The sequence below is a fragment of the Haemaphysalis longicornis genome, unplaced genomic scaffold (assembly GCF_048455015.1).
Source record: "Haemaphysalis longicornis isolate Haplotype H1 unplaced genomic scaffold, Haemaphysalis longicornis Haplotype H1 scaffold_1, whole genome shotgun sequence".
NCBI lineage: Eukaryota > Metazoa > Arthropoda > Arachnida > Ixodida > Ixodidae > Haemaphysalis > Haemaphysalis longicornis.
The window spans coordinates 121,373,897-121,386,041 of NW_027526203.1; the positions used below are offsets into that span (position 1 = coordinate 121,373,897).

The 12,145-nt window shown below is 47.3% G+C and overlaps 1 protein-coding gene across 1 annotated transcript in view; it reads left to right on the top strand.

Annotated features, from left to right (window-relative positions):
• The window catches only part of LOC144165763 (uncharacterized), an 86,214-nt gene that overhangs the window by 9,016 nt on the left and 65,053 nt on the right, over positions 1-12,145 (top strand). The window lies entirely within an intron of this gene.

The window sequence follows — 12,145 nt, forward strand, 5'->3', positions numbered from 1 at the left end:
GATGATTACTGAGTTATTGAGAATGCCCATCCAACAACGCCACCGGTTGTGTTTTACTGAACCGAAACCGAAACTTGTTTGGTTGCTCACCTTGGGCATCGTCCAATCACGGTGCCCGCTCCTCCTAACGTCACAGCTTTAGTTGGTGCGGCCGCCGCAAACCGCGCATGGTAGTTCTTCTTCTTTCGCGCTTTGTAAAATAATTACCGATTTGTCAACCGGATAAACTATGAAAAGTGTGCTAATTTGAGCCAGTCTACGCACTGCAAGCAAAAACGGGAGCTTGACAAATTCACTTCAGTGTCCCTTTAAGTGGTCGTACGGCAACGATACGTTAAAGATTCTTTTGCAGGGCACGCAAACAAAATGTTGAGACCACTTACAGACATCTGGCCGCTAAACAAACACTACCTCTTGCGCACTGCTTGCCACGAATGGGAGTCCGTTTTCGAAATTGGTGATTACTAATTCGGTTGTGTATTAACAGGTGAAAGGAATGAACAGGGTGTCGAACCGGAATTTTTTCGGGTTCGGTTCGGGTTCGGGTTCAAGCCTTTCGGGTTCGGTTCGGGTTCCGTTCCGGAGCACCATTCCGTTCCGGTTCGAACCGGTTCGAACCGGTTCAAACGGGTTCAAACGGGTTCGGAATAAAAAAATGCAGGCGTGTTTTTTATTGTTATTTTTTTGTGATCGGTATTAGTTCCCTTGTCAGGTTTCGTTGTGCAAATGTTTTGTTTTGGCCAAATTAAAGCGATCCTGCAACACTTTTATCAACTTTTTTCTAAATATTCAATGCTTGCAGAAAGTAGTCAACCTAGACATCGAGTACTAAGATTAGGGGGTCGCAAAGTGCCTCAGACAAAAATTACTGCTCTGTACACATCAGATAACTTAGAAACTTGCTTAAAATGTTTTTCTCTCTTTCCTAGTATTGGCCTTCTTCTACCGCTGTAATGATGTCATTACAGTAGTGTAGCGGCTATTTTCCGGCTCTCCTTAAGTTGCGACTCTAAAAAGAAAGCCACAAAAGCGAAGCAGAAAATGAACGTGTATCTGCTGTGACGAGCAAATCACCCGACTGCTGGTCTGTGGTATAGGTATAGCTTTCGCAATGCTTGGAGATGCACAGAAAAGAGTGAAAGAATTGATCGAAAGTGTTGAAGAGATCCTTTAACAGTACAATCTACTGCAAAATGTTTTCTATGGTAGGTCCACGATTACAACAATAACTGAAGCGAAATAAAAATTCGCTGGAACACTTAAGGCGTGTATTTGTATGAATGTGAAAGCATTACTCTTTATGGCCACAACTGTATTTTTATTAATTGAATTTTGTTCATTTTTTTATTTTATTCTTGGCTCATAACACTGCACTTTTATACACGCAGTTGTTTTCTTGAGGAAACAAAAAATATTACTAGGCGATTGGGATACTCGCTAATGCGAAATTTGACTGCAGCGCGAACTGCAGTCTTCTCGGCAACGGTGCATAGCTGCTGTGTCTGAAAAGCGATCGCGTCATCGGCAAATGCACGATGGCGCGCGGGGTACTCTGCCGTTATCTCGTTAGGCGTCGTCGCCCTGAAGCACGTCTCGCGCGGTCTTGGAGTTCCGCCCTCCCGCTTATACTTTCGTCATACTGTCATCCTCCGATTTCCTGCTCGCTCTATCTTCGGTGGCGTCTTCGTTCTCTCGGTTGCAACGAGGCTGACGCTGAGGGACTACGCGAAACCACATGGGCGGGCGCTTCAGGGCTGCGCTCGCTGTAACGCATGGTTCTATATAGCCGCCGCTGTTCTGCCCTGTGTCCACTCCCTTCGCCGACCAGTGACGGGCCGCACATCGTCACCAAATAACGCATCCTCGCCACAGTCTTCTGGAAGGCAAACATGTAGCCTCCTGGCCAGTGGGCAGCGCCCTGGTGCCCCTGACGCCTCCCCCCCCCCCCCCCCCCCCCCCCCCCCCCCCGGTGCATCCTCGCCAGAATCTTCTGGCAATGGGCAGCCTCCCTGCAGGCTGCCAATTGCCATGTCCTACTAAGCGGACGACCGCGTCCGTCTACAATCGTTTTTTTGGTGCCCTCGATTGTCGCCATGGTGCGGCATTTTGCATCTGAATACCCCCCCCCCTCCCCCAGGGCGTCTCGTGACGGACCACCCCTCGTCCCCAAATCACGCATCCTCTCAGGAATCGCCTGCCTGGCAAGCAGGCGGGAAGGTAGTTTACTGGCAAGCGGGCAGTCTTTTTGGCGGGCAGGAGAGCCTGCGCGCCCGCTATCTTTTTTTTTTTTGATCCATCGAATGTCTACGCAGGCACGCGCTAACGCCCCCTTATTTTCGCACAATGAAGCAACAAATTTTGCATTGTAAATAAATTGGTTGGTTTGCTACGCTTTTCATGTACCCCTTGTTTCAATGGCGCTTTAGCTTTGTCACGAAATCATTAGTAGGGCTTCAGAAGTAAAAAACAGTCCGGCGTCGGCGTCAAGATCCTACTGTCAAGCGTGGCTGGTGGCGTTTAGAGCGATTTCCTTCGGCTAATCTTTTATCTGCTAACAGGCCGATTAGAAAGAAAGAACGGCTTTAAAGGGACACTGAAGTGAATTTGTCAAGCTCCCGTTTTTGCTTGCGCTGCGTAGACTGGCTCAAATTAGCACACTTTTCATCGTTTATCCGGTTGACAAATCGGTAATTATTTTACAAAGCGCGAAAGAAGAAAAACTACCATGCGCGGTTTGCGGCGGCCGCACCAACTAAGGCTGTGACGTTGGGAGAAGGGGCGCCGTGATTGGACGATGCCCAAGGTTAGCAATCACACAAGTTTCGGTTTCGGTTTCGGTTCTGTAAAACATAACCAATGGCTTTGTTGGATGGGCATTCTCAATATCTCACTAATCATCGTACCGCGCTTCTGCCATGTTGTCGGCTGTAAAATGCACAAGATAAGCCTCCCAGGACGGCTTGTAGTCGTAGCATTCACTAGCCGAGACCTACGCAGTGCATGAACGCCCTCCGCGTACCCGCAGACGTTCAAATGTCATGCGCTTTTCCCCCATATTTGGAGCTTGCCTCCCTCATGCCTGTATCGTAAAAAGCGTGTTCGCACCAGGCCAAGGGTCTGTTCATTCTGGCCTGTGCCCACTGCCTGCAAGCAGTCGGTGCTTATGGCAACAGCACGCCAACGACAACTCGCTAGCGCGCCAGTGCCAGCCTGCGCGCGTTTTGTGAACTAGTTCGTGTAGCCATGAACGTTGCGGCCCAAAAAAAGGTGATTTCAATATAGAAAACATCGGCGGAAAACAAAAAAGTTAACTTACAAAAAAAAAAAAAAAGCACGTACCGCGGGGATTCGAACTCGTGACTCGCAAAACATTTGCGGTGACATCCTAGCGCCCCAGACCGCTAGGCCACGGAGCGGGGCGCGAATGCTTAGCTAATATAGGGTATATATTGTACAACGGTTTACACTTTTATTTAGTTTTGGCATTTCAAGCCGCTTAGGTGACTATTTGTTGTACTTCGATCGTGCAGTAAGCGTCGCCCGAGTTTCCACAGTAGCTCACGTCTAGCAATTGCATTTTGTAGACGGAAAAGCGTTCGCAGATGCGTAGTCGTGCTGCTGACCGCTGTGCTTGTTCGCCCAGCACAAATAAGTGCTTCCCGCGCCCTAGTTTTACGCTGTACGGTAAAAATATCAGTTGATTTTATTTGCTTAGTACCTATATTGACTTCGCTGACTCTTCTCCCGCCTTCAAGAGGCCTTATATTTTCCTACTGGCGTACCAGTCAGCGAAGCGTCGCATGTGCAGCGCTTGTGTGAAGCGACCTTGACTTGGAGCTAGATACAGTGTACAAACAAACCAAGTAAAGAAAGCACATTCTTCCATTCACAAACGTGTCCTGGCTTCGTTTCAACTAAGCGAACGAATTGCGACCAAGCAATTTTTTTTTAACCTCCTTGATTGCGACGACCCGCCGGCGGCCGGCGGACGAAACGCTGGGCCGACTGACTCTGTCGGCCGGGGAGCCGTGCAGTAGCGCAGCCGTGGCGCAGCCAATTGCCAGCTCATCCCCTCCTGACGTCACACGAAAACGCCACAGAAAATGGGCGAGCGTAAAGAGAGGAGGACAGCGTTTTCGAATTAGTTTTTCTACTAAATAAAATCGCGTAAACGCGCCTAGAGTGGTCGAAACATGGCCTGGGGACTCCGGACTACAATTTGCGCTAGTAATCCCGCAATGTTTACATATCACTTCAGTGTCCCTTTAATGACTCATTGGACGGCGTGTATAGGACGGCATTGGCTAGGGAACCACCGCAGATAGGAACTTGCTAATGGCACTTCAGCGACAGGTGACAGCGAGTGGGGTCTAGCAAAGATAATAGCTTAATGAAGCCACAAGCAGTAGTAATGATCCCTTGTCGAGAGAGAGAAAATGTACTCTAATTAAATCGAGGAAAAATTTCAGAGAGGCGTCCTCATTCAAGGCGGCTGAGTCGACAGCCGTTTCCATCAAGTGCAGCTGATCTTCGAGGCCCGAGCTGGCCAAGGCTCTCTCCCAAATCTCTTTGGAAAGCTGGAGGTTGGGCGTATCTAGGGTAGACTTGTCGCAGCCGCCTGTGTAAGAGGTTCTCTGGCTCTCCACAGTAGCGGCGAAGTGGAGAGAATAGTGTCCGGTCAAAGAGGTGAAGTCTGGTTGTGTGCGGGAAGGTGTTAACCAGCAGGGCGCGGAATAGTATTTCCTGGTTAATCGGTAGCGATTTGTGCGTGGAGTAATGAGTTGTACGGGAGAGCATTTATAGTGCTGAGTAATTTCCTGGTAGGTGACTACAGGATGCATGCGTTCGGGCTCGGCTTCATCAGCGCTGGCTAAGCGGGTCAAATCTCGAGCCACGAGGTTGGTGATCCTGTTTGCCGGAGATGCCAGTATGAGCTGGTGCCCATACAATCCTGGCTGGTCTCGTTGGTGGACTCTGATTTATCGCTCGAAGTGTTGTGACATGCAATCGACCGTTGGCAAAGTTGCGCCACACCTGCTAGGAGTCTGTAATGAGAGTTTTGGCGCCGCTTTGGCTAAACGCACGCGCTATCGCCGCTTCCTCAGCTTTTAGGGGGCTGTGTTCGCGGGTCGGGATACTACACCGGTGGAAGGCTGCACAACGGTACCACAAAGAAAGAGAAGGTATTGAACAATGCTATCGGGTGTCTTTCGCATCAAACCAGTTGATAGTTCCTCAATTTTTTCAGTTCAGTTGCTCCCTACATTCTTACCTTATATATACACACGTTTGGAAAACCATTTGGTGAATATAAGATATCCATTAGCAATTAGTTATTAACTTCAGTGCGAAATGTCAATCTTACGCGAGAAACAACCCAACAACGCAATACGTGTATAAAGAAAGACCTTTTATAGCATTCATGTGGTCGTCGCATAACTTTCCGGCTATTTTGTGCGTAACTAAATTTCCTGATTGGTCGAGAAGGAGAACGCTGCAAAATTTCCAAATGCCAAAGACCCCAAAAATTTCATGTTTGGCCCGACCCTCCAATCCACCTTAACTGACCCGCTAATTCCCGTAATCCTAATTAATCGACACACCAGTCCAACTAATTTCCATTAGCTCATTCACTCATCTCACTAACGCACCCCAGTCTACCGACTAATCAGCATTAATCGACTTTAATCCATGCGCCCCTTAATTTTAAGGTTGAGCAGATTCAAGATAACATGATAATGCTATTGCATCTACTTTAAAAGTGGAAATAAGAAGGCCCCAAATTTTTTTCACTTCTCATGTTCTCCTAGAGCAGTAACCAAAAGACAAGACGGCACTGTACAAGAAAAAATAATGATGATGTAGAGAACTGATGATGATGATGGTTTGAGTTTAATGGCGCAAGGCTAACAAGGGCAAAGAGCGCCAAAGATCAGTTATTTGATGACAGATGTGCAATTAAATACTAAATTGTCTCAGTAAGAACAAAAGTGAAGCGAATCCAAGAAGATGGCTCGTGCATAGGGCCAGGATGATTATGCATCATATCAAAGAAGCTGTAAATACTTGACGTCTGATAAAAAACTGAAAAACATGCTTGTTCGAAAGCATTGGGTTGTCGACCAATACGTAGAGAACTGTGAGCGTTTGTGTCTTAGTGCTGTTTGTATATAACTACTCACTCAAACTAAAGTAAGTGGAAGATATGGATTTATTGTTGATGGTGTCCCTGAAGACCTCCACAAGCGGAAATAGGTGCATTCGAATTAACAACACATTGAAAACTTCACACGATTTTAAACACCCTGTAGATAGAAACCTTGACGAATATATTCATGATATGTCACCTCGGAATATGCGTTCTAACTTAAAGGAGCCATGAAGAGAAAACACAAGTTTGGTTCATTCGAAAGATTGCCTCGTTAGAACCATAACGACACCACTTATAACGCAAACTTCGCTCAAATAAGCTACATAATTAGGAAAAAGGGAAATGACCATGCGACCCACCAGCTCATTTTCCGCAACAGAACCTGTGATGTCACTTGGGAATGCTCTGCGATTGGCGGAGGCCGGCAAAAGCAAACGCATGTTAGGCAGGGCTTACAGTTTGCATAGCGAGCTAAATGCCCGTGAAACATACTGCACATTCTTTTTATGACAAAGAACGGTGGAGTAAACGGTTGAAGGTCCGAACGAACACGTAAGCGTGTGCGCCAATGCGTGCGAAACTAGCGCCGGCCGAGCTCGACATCTCGCCGTCGCGCAGACGAATTTTCGGGTTCGAGGCTCTTCGGGGCCAACGAACCGTTCCAGCACGCACAGCCGCGACCTTGCTTCGTATCGTAATCCCTTCACAGGAGGTTGGCCGTCATATCGCCCACCAGAAAAGGTAAAAATAGAAACGAGGGGAGTCAGGAACAGCAAGAAGCGACGAAATAGTGCCAGTCGTCGCGTAAGTTTCGAATGGTGTTGGCTTGCTGCTGTCGTTACGAGCTCGTTTCCAGTTTACAACCACTGAAAACTTCAGTTTGTTCGAGTACTTTACAATGAAATTTCGTTGCTGCGTTTTGAAATGCCCATGTAGTACGGGCAAATCGTCGAGGGAGTGCGACATCCCCGCCAGTGAGGAGATCTCCTTTCATGTGCTGCCCAACGACGAATATCGGCGAAGCAAGTGGCTACGTTTTGTGAACTTTGCAAACGGAGGAGAAAGAGAGCTAAAGGAAGTACGAGTGTGCTCGCTTCATTTCCGAGGAAGTGATTACGGCAGGGACCTTTACGTTAGCTCACTCCTGGGACATGCTGGCGCTCGTCGCCGACTTCGTCAAATCGCTCTGACCTTGGGGAAAAAAATGCCGTAAACACCGCGCATTGACGCTCGTATCTTTCTGGTCGAAGCAGAGAGCTCGCGCGAACGGCTTTCCATACACGACACCGGCCAACTGGCATAAGTGATACTGCTACTGAAATTGAACTATTATTAACCGTAATCAAAATACGGCACATACGTACCAGTCTATATTCGTCCGTCGCGACGGGGCTAACGAGGCAGCGGTGCCGACGGCTGGGCGTTCGTCTGTTGTGGCTATCGCGGAATGGTCGCTTTCCCGTCCACCGCGTATCCCACAACTCTTGCCGCTCGTGCACTTAGAAGCATTGAGCGTTTTAGTGGTGTGAGGTTGTTAAATGCAAGCCCGAGCTCCTCGGCGAGAGTTTTGTTCTCCGGATCAGGCGATTCCATGACTAGGGCTGCGGGTGCACTAGGTTTTACTAATATTTTTAAAATGGCCGCCGTCTCGATCGACTCCCGCGTGTGGGTGCTATATGGAGTCGACATACTAAGTATCTGTTTCATGGACCGGCTCTATGACGCCATTGTACACGTCACGGAATGTTCATATTTAGCGGGAGATTTAAAATTTTGGCTTAAATTGCCTTATTTCTCAGTGAATAAAGCATCATTTGCTTCCGGGAAAGCGCTTGGGGTACTATGAAACACCTAATCTTTCGAATAAAACAAACTTTTGTTTTCTCTTCATGGCTCCTTTAAGACATTCTAAATGTAAAAGATAATTGGGGATATGGGCAGTACCTAACGCAAACTGATAGTATATAAGGACAACTTTACATTAAATTGAGGGTTATAATAAGAAGAATAAGAATATATCTATATCTATAAGGAAGGGTGTCAGACAAGGAGACACAATCTCTCCAATGCTATTCACAGCATGTTTACAAGAAGTATTCAGAACGTTGGATTGGGAACAGGTGGGAGTAAGGGTTAATGGAGAATACCTCAGTAACCTCAGATTTGCTGATGACATTGCCATGCTAAGTAACTCGGGGGACGAATTGCAAAGCATGCTTTCCGCACTGGGCGAACAGAGTAGAACCGTGGGCCTGAAAATTAATATGCAGAAAACTAAAGTAATGATCAATAACCTCGGGACAGCACAGCGGTTTGAGATAGGTGGCGAGGCAGTGGAAGTGGTAAGCGAATATATCTACTTAGGCCAAGTTGTGACCCCAGACCCCAACCATGAGGCAGAGATAATTAGAAGGATAAGGATGGGGTGGGGTGCATATGGAAGACATTCTCAGATAATGAATAGCAGCCTACCATTGTCGCTGAAGAAGAAAGTGTATGACAGCTGCATCTTACCGGTACTCACCTACGGGGCAGAAACTTGGAGGCTCACTAAGAGGGTTCAAATTAAATTGAGAACGACTCAGCGGGCAATGGAGCGGAAAATGATAGGTGTACCATTAAGGGACAAGAAGAGAGCGGAGTGGGTCAGGGAGCAAACCGGTGTTAAAGACATATTAGTAGAAATTAAGAAGAAGAAATGGACGTGGGCAGGGCATGTAATGCGAAGGCAAGATAACCGCTGGTCATTAAGGGTAACAGAGTGGATCCCTAGAGAAGGCAAGCGTTGCAGGGGGGCGGCAGAAAGTTAGATGGGCAGATGAGATCAAGAAGTTTGCGGGGATAAATTGGTCACAGTTGGCACAGGACCGAGGCAATTGGAGAATAATGGGAGAGGCCTTTGCCCTGCAGTGGGCGTAGATAGGGTGGTGATGATGATGATGATGATGATGATGATTATGATAAGAGAACATTATGGGCCTAGGGAACTGCAGGAAAATATTTCGTGGTGCCGTCTGGTGAATGGTAAAAATATCTTCAGACCCAAGGTAGGGCACCGAAATGGAAAACTTGAAATTACAGTGTTGAGGCCCCGGAACCGGTTCGGAACGGTTCCTTCGATTCGTTCCGGTTCGGGTTCAGTTCCAAAATGGCGGAAAACATACGGTTCCGGTTCAGCTCCGGTTCCGGCCGAAAATTCGGGTTCGGTTCCGGTTTTCGGTTCGGTTCCTGTTTCGGTTCGACACCCTGGGAATGAAAGTGAAAGCAGTGAAAGGAGCAACTGGTTCTGATAAATAACGATTATAAAAGATGCCTCAGCTTTCTCGCAATTCTCGAACTTACTAAACGAGGTAGTTTAAATCGGTATAAATAAGAATCACTAAGCTCACAAGCGGAATTGTTTCGGTGTCTACGCTTGTGTCGCGCGATGGTATAGCCCCCTAGGAAGCAAATCAGGATGGCTAGGTTACCCGCCGCGGTGGCTCAGTGGCTAAGGCGTTGCGCTGCTGAGCACGAGGTCACGGGTTCGATTCCCGGCCGCGGCGGTCGCTTTTCTGATGGAGGCGAAAAGCAAAAATGCCCGTGTGTACGAGATTTCGGCGCACGTTAAAGATCCCCAGGTGGTCAAAATCAATACGGAGCCCTCCACTACGGCGCGCCTCATCGCCTGCGTTGCGTCGGCGCGTTAAACCCTACAATCAATCAATCAATCAATCAAGGATGGCTAGGTTCCTCTGTCTCACCCTTCGAAAGACGCTCCTCCCCGCTTTCTTTCTCCCGACTCACTAAGTAAAGCTGTAGACTTGGCTAGCGCTCGTCCGTGTGTATTCTTTCCGTCCCGTGTGTTTCAACTGCGCTACATTTGATCACTATCCCGACTCACGGCCGGCCTACAGCGGCGGCGTCGTCCGCCGCTCTAGCCCGCCTGTGACCGACGCTTCTGCGTTCAGGACACGGCACCTGCGAATTCACGGTAACGGCAGGCAGAATCTCCGGTTTCACTCTTAGTAGATCCACGTTTGTCAATTCTAGTGACGTCGGATGGATAATTGTTGTGGGTGTCGTTTACAGCTTTGCTTTTCAACCACCTTCACAGCGTGAATTGGAGCCAATTTTTTTTAGGTAACAGTTATTATTAAAGGGTACAGGCCCCAACGTTAAGGCAATTTTTGTTACCTCAAACTTGTAGAACCCCCCCCCCCCTCCCACCTCATCGACCGCAGTCTCCGTCAAACTACGGTGCCTAGAATACAGTATATTCGGCGTAGACAAATTTCCCGCCCGGGCAAGGAAGGTATATGGTAAAAGTTTTGATTCAGAGATGGCGCCACTAGGGCTGTAAGGGCTGTAGTTGGGACAAACAGATTTTGGCGGCTTCTTTGAAAAAGAGTAGCCTGGAAGTTGCCCAATAACGTTTCGTCGGAGAAATGCGACTTGTCAGTGTTACGACGCGCTGGTGTTATGGGTTACTATGTTATAGGTCATAGATTCGAGTGCTGTAGCGTTCCGAGTTCAGGTGCGCCACATTTACAGTATCGAGATTTTTTAGGAAGAAAGAAACTAGTGCAGAGGATTCACAAATGCATATGAAGCTCAGCCTTGTTGTATATTTCCTTAGTTTTGGCGTTCTTTTAAGTTCCTGAGCCAAAATTAACTGTGCCCATTTGTTCTTATTCGCTCTATCAGTTTTTATCAAACGTAACTTGTTTAAATCTGATCAGGAGACAAATCGGAATGGTCTAAAAAGCGGGTTGTCCGACCCGTTAGTAACAGGTTGTAAGCCACGTTGTACATTCGTGCTATGCATTTCCTCACTATTACGTCTTGAGAATGTTTCAAGAAAATTTGGTGAACTGAAGGTGTACGGCGCAATTCTAAGGTTTGAAAGTAAAGAGTTGTAAAGATTTTAGTGGTCGTAATGAAACACACCCTTCCGTAGTTTTGCCAGTCCTCAGGGACGAACAAAGCTCTTATGCTGGAATTTTTACCTCATTAAAATACTTTAATGAAGGTGGTCTTTCTCGGAATATTGTCACGTAGCCAAAGACAACGGAGGTGTCTTGAAGAAAAAGCAAGTCTATCGGAGCGAATTTGTGCTCCCTCATAACTCAAAAAATACACAGGCTGCGAAAAAGCAGTCAACAAACTGACGTGCGCAGACTGGTGTCGGCGAATCGAAGACCGCGGTGTCTGCTCTATGGGCATTTATCCTTCCCCGCGAGTGTTTCTGGAAACGTCGAATTGCATCCGGAACAATGTAGATCAAAGAAGATTATTCAAGGCTGGTAACACTAGTTTGAAACACTCTCCCTATCCAAGGAGATAACACGTGCGGCATAAAAAATACCGAATGGAACATGCGCTGCATTTGCGACAGAGATAACATAGCCCGGCCCCGTGGGGGGAGGAGGGGGGCGGTAAAACAAAACATAAACAAACAAACCCCATGCATGGCTCGCGGCAATATCTAAACACAAAAATTTTGTCCTGTTTCTCTACCTTTCTTGTGTGACTGGCTGACACTCAATTGAAGCATCCCAACTAAAAGCAGTGAATAGGATTCCTGCAGCAGAAGATGTATTAACAAGACCGTTCCAGACTACTCCAATTGTTGGCATGGCTCAAACATGCGGTTATTATTCACCGCAAAAGAAAGAAACCTTAGGCATATTTCAGGGAAAACACAGGTACATAACCGAGAGTATCAGCCTTTTTTCATTAGGAATGCAGGTTAGATTGCCTTTGAATGTTCAGAATAAATAGATTAGACATACGTTTGATAGAAGAGAAGCGGACTTCCACAAGCGTGTGTTCACAGCCGGGTTGAGGCGTGAGGTGCTGTGTGGCCGCAATGGAGTTTCGGAACACGGTGTCTCTGGCTTTCTACAAGGCACGTCTATTGCATAGGTAGTCCTCGAGTTTGGTACGGCTATTGGCTTTCTGTATTAATAATATATCGTAGTGACTTCAGAGTAAACAGGTGTTGTACTATGG